Raw genomic sequence first — 4,709 nt, forward strand, 5'->3', positions numbered from 1 at the left:
ATACTGCTCCTATGTACAAGAATATAACTACTATAATACTGCTCCCTATGTACAGGAATATAACTACTATAATACTGCTCCTATGTACAGGAATATAACTACTATAATACTGCCCCTATGTACAAGAATATAACTACTATAATACTGCTCCTATGTACAAGAATATAACTACTATAATACTGCTCCTATGTACAAGAATATAACTACTATAATACTGCTCCTATGTACAAGAATATAACTACTATAATACTGCCCCTATGTACAAGAATATAACTACTATAATACTGCTCATATGTACAAGAATATAACTACTATAATACTGCTCCCTATGTACAGGAATATAACTACTATAATACTGCTCCTATGTACAGGAATATAACTACTATAATACTACCCCTATGTACAGGAATATAACTACTATAATACTGCCTCTATGTACAAGAATATAACTACTATAATACTGCCCCTATGTACAAGAATATAACTACTATAATACTGCTCCTATGTACAAGAATATAACTACTATAATACTGCTCCTATGTACAGGAATATAACTACTATAATACTGCCCCTATGTACAAGAATATAACTACTATAATACTGCTCCTATGTACAAGAATAGAACTACTATAATACTGCCCCTATGTACAAGAATATAACTACTATAATAATGCTCCTATGTACAAGAATATACAGTATTGTAAGTGTCTCCTAAGTATTAAGATATGATGAAGTAGACATATTATATTTTTCTGCTCTATCACTCATTTGCTAAAGATAAATTTCAGTTTTCGCTGTCTTTGATCTTCCAAAAATAAGCAATGAGGATGAGCCTTGGAAAAAAAAAATTATACAAATCCGGGATTGAAAATAGAAATGGATACATACAATGTGACAGAAATTACCTGTATCGGATCTATATAAACCTCCTATAATGTGTTGACCAGGGGCAAATTGGGCACTTTGTGTGGAAATGTATATATTTATAATTATATGGAGTGTATAGAGGTTATGTCATTGATCACCTGTCGCCTTCTCACCATAACTTCTCACATGCATCACCTTGGGGGGGGGGGGCGATATTTGACAGAGACCCTAATGTCTAGGTATGTTGCAGACAGCAGAGCTTCCTTTTAATCTGGATTATTGCAGGCAGGATTCTGAGACTGATAATCCAGCTCTTTACATTAGTGGTATCAGTCCGGCTGCTCTGATTAACATATCCAGGGCAGCAGCTAATCCTACAAAGAATCCGCAATGACTGCAGTAATCTCCTCACTATAGGTACTTCTCGGGAACTGTCACCTAGAAATGGAGAATCAGAATCTGTGCTGTGTAATAAGCATCTCCAACAGAGAACATCTACAGAGAGCCCGTGTGCTGCCCATGATCCATGGAGTTGTTATGATTATCCTCTTTTTCTGTCTATTATGTGACTTTTTTTTCCTTACATCTACGTACAAGAAAAATGGATGACGCTCAGACCACACTCTAATCAAAGTCTGATCAGGATAATTGGTCTGTCTTTCTCGTACTTGGAAAAATTGTACGTGTGAATGAGACCCATGTCACTCGTAATGAATGAGGCCTATGTCACTTGTAAAGAATGAGGCCTATGTCACTCGTAAAACCATTTTTACTCCAGAAAGTGTGCAAACACCATGATAAATTGGGAATGGTTTTTGTTGTGAACTTGTGCAGCAGTAAATCAAAATAAGAAGAGTTGCAGTGCAAAGGTGAACGAAAGACCCGATTCATTAAGCCTGGCATTTTATACACACTCTTCTTATTGAATTTGGTGCAGGTTCAACTACCGTGCGCTACCGGGGTCTGGTATACATTTCCTTCATTTTTCACACCACTTCTGTGGTTTGATGGGCTATGTCCTGTCCTGCTCAAACTCCACACATCACAAGCTAGCCCGGGCCTGGCGTAAGTAAAAACGAGGAAAGTCACACAATTTGTGCACAGCTTTTCAGGTATAAGACCACACACCGGTTTTCACTTTTTATAGTGTGTGGCATAAAATATGACACCCGTCATGATTTTTGGCATTGTTTTGGTGTGGTTTACATCAAAAACTGATGTCAAGTCATTAGGTAAATTTATATCTGTACAGTACAGACCAAAAGTTTGGAGACACCTTCTCATTTAAAGATTTTTCTGTATTTTCACACATGTGGAATTATATGCTTAACAAAAAGTGTGAAACAACTGAAATTATGTCTTATATTCTAGGTTCTTCAAAGTAGCCACCTTTTGCTTTGATGACTGCTTTGCACCCTCTTGGCATTCTCTTGATGAGCTTCAAGAGGTAGTCACCGGGAATGGTTTCCACTTCACAGGTGTGCCCTGTCAGGTTTAATAAGTGGGATTTCTTGCCTTATAAATGGGGTTGGGACCATCAGTTGTGTTGTGCAGAAGTCTGGTGGATACACAGCTGATAGTCCTACTGAATAGACTGTTAGCTGCTTTTTTCTTGCCATAATACAAATTCTAAGTAAAGAAAAACGAGTGGTCATCATTACTTTAAGAAATGAAGGTCAGTCAGTCTGAAAAATTGGGAAAACTTTGAAAGTGTCCCCTAGTGCAGTGGCAAAAACCATCAAGCGCTACAAAGAAACTGGCTCACATGGGGACCGCCCCAGGAAAGGAAGACCAAGAGTCACCTCTGCTTCTGAGGATGTTTATCCGAGTCACCAGCCTCAGAAATCGCAGGTTAACAGCAGCTCAGATTAGAGACCAGGTCAATGCCACACACAGTTCTAGCAGCAGACACATCTCTACAACAACTGTTAAGAGGAGACTTTGTGCAGCAGACCTTCATGGTAAAATAGCTGCTAGGATACCACTGCTAAGGACAGGCAACAAGCAGAAGAGACTCGTTTGGGCTAAAGAACACAAGGAATGGACATTAGACCAGTGGAAATCTGTGCTTTGGTCTGATGAGTCCAAATTTGAGATCTTTGGTTCCAACCACCGTGTCTTTGTGCGACGCAGAAAAGGTGAACGGATGGACTCTACATGCCTGGTTCCCACCGTGAAGCATGGAGGAGGAGGTGTGATGGTGTGGGGGTGCTTTGCTGGTGACACTGTTGGGGATTTGTTCAAAACTGAAGGCATGCTGAACCAGCATGGCTACCACAGCATCTTGCAGCGGCATGCTATTCCATCCGGTTTGTGTTTAGTTGGACCATCATTTATTTTTCAACAGGACTATGACCCCAAACACACCTCCAGGCTGTGTAAGGGCTATTTGACCAAGAAGGAGAGTGATGGGGTGCTACGCCAGATGACCTGGCCTCCACAGACCAGACCTGAACCCAATCGAGATGGTTTGGGGAGAGCTGGACCGCAGAGTGAAGGCAAAAGGGCCAACAAGTGCTAAGCATCTCTGGGAACTCCTTCAGGATTGCTGGAAGACCATTCCCGGTGACTACCTCTTGAAGCCTTGAAGCTCATCAAGAGAATGCCAAGAGTGGGCAAAGCATTCATCAAAGCAAAAGGTGGCTACTTTGAAGAACCTAGAATATAAGACATAATTTCAGTTGTTTCACACTTTTTTAAGTATATAATTCCACATGTGTTAATTCATAGTTTTGATGCCCTCAGTGTGAATGTACAATTTTCATAGTCATGAAAATACAGACAAATCTTTAAATGAGAAGGTGTGTCCAAACTGTTGGTCTGTACTGTATATCGTATATCATATAAAACAGTACTTTAATCTGGTGTAACCCACACTTATCTCTTTCTTATTCCACTTCATGATTGTTGTACATGTATGCCATATTTTCCCACCAAACACAGGTGCTTTTCTATAATAACCTGCAATTGTAGCCCCCCCATTATATTTTGCTGCGCCCTCTCGATGCATCTTTTCTTGGGATGAGATAAAACACACCATAAAACAGCAGCACTTGTCTGTGTGGCTCTCTGCATTGCTTAGCTCCTTCCTATCCCTTTTCTATAGACTTCAGTAGGCAGCTGTAACCTGATCCCTCAGTGAGCTTGCTGTTATTCTTGTCTGGATTTTAGTGATTTTTGTAAAAGTAACTGATGAGTTTTTGAGGCAGTGGGGAGAAGTGGCTCATACACTGAGAAAGAAGCATATTTATTTCATAAAACAGGTTAAGGAATTTTGTATATTCGCTTAGACTATTGATTTATGCAAAGTTTGGAGAAATGACAACTAGGGTTGAGCGACTTTCATTTTTTTAAGGTCGAGTCGGGTTTTGTGAAACCCGACTTTGTCCAGAGTCGAGTCGAGTGAAGTCGGCCGATTATCGCTAAAAGTCGGGGATCGACCGAAACACGAAACCCAATGCAAGTCAATGGGGAAGCATAGTCGGCAGTAAGTGGAGGCCAGGAAAACACCTACAGTGCCCATTTTAATGCCAAAAACATCCATTCTTGTTTCTGAAGCTTGTCAATCTTAATTAACTTTATAATAATAGTTGTTCAATGGAACTTGGGGGTCATTTGGCAAATTTGTGGGGGGTAGGGCTGGTTCAAGGTTTTAGTGGGCCCAGGAATCGTGGACTACGTCACGGCGGTGGAGCAGGGAGAGGAAAGTATTTCAACGTTGCAAGTGCTGTGATCCTGAGCAAGCAGGGGGCACACTTTTTCGCATTGGCACTGGCACAGGGCCCCTCAAAGTACAGCGGTGTGTTTGCACGGCGGGGGCGCCTCCCACCAGCAGCGACACT

Source organism: Ranitomeya variabilis, chromosome 2 (assembly GCF_051348905.1).
Source record: "Ranitomeya variabilis isolate aRanVar5 chromosome 2, aRanVar5.hap1, whole genome shotgun sequence".
NCBI classification, from domain to species: Eukaryota; Metazoa; Chordata; class Amphibia; order Anura; family Dendrobatidae; genus Ranitomeya; species Ranitomeya variabilis.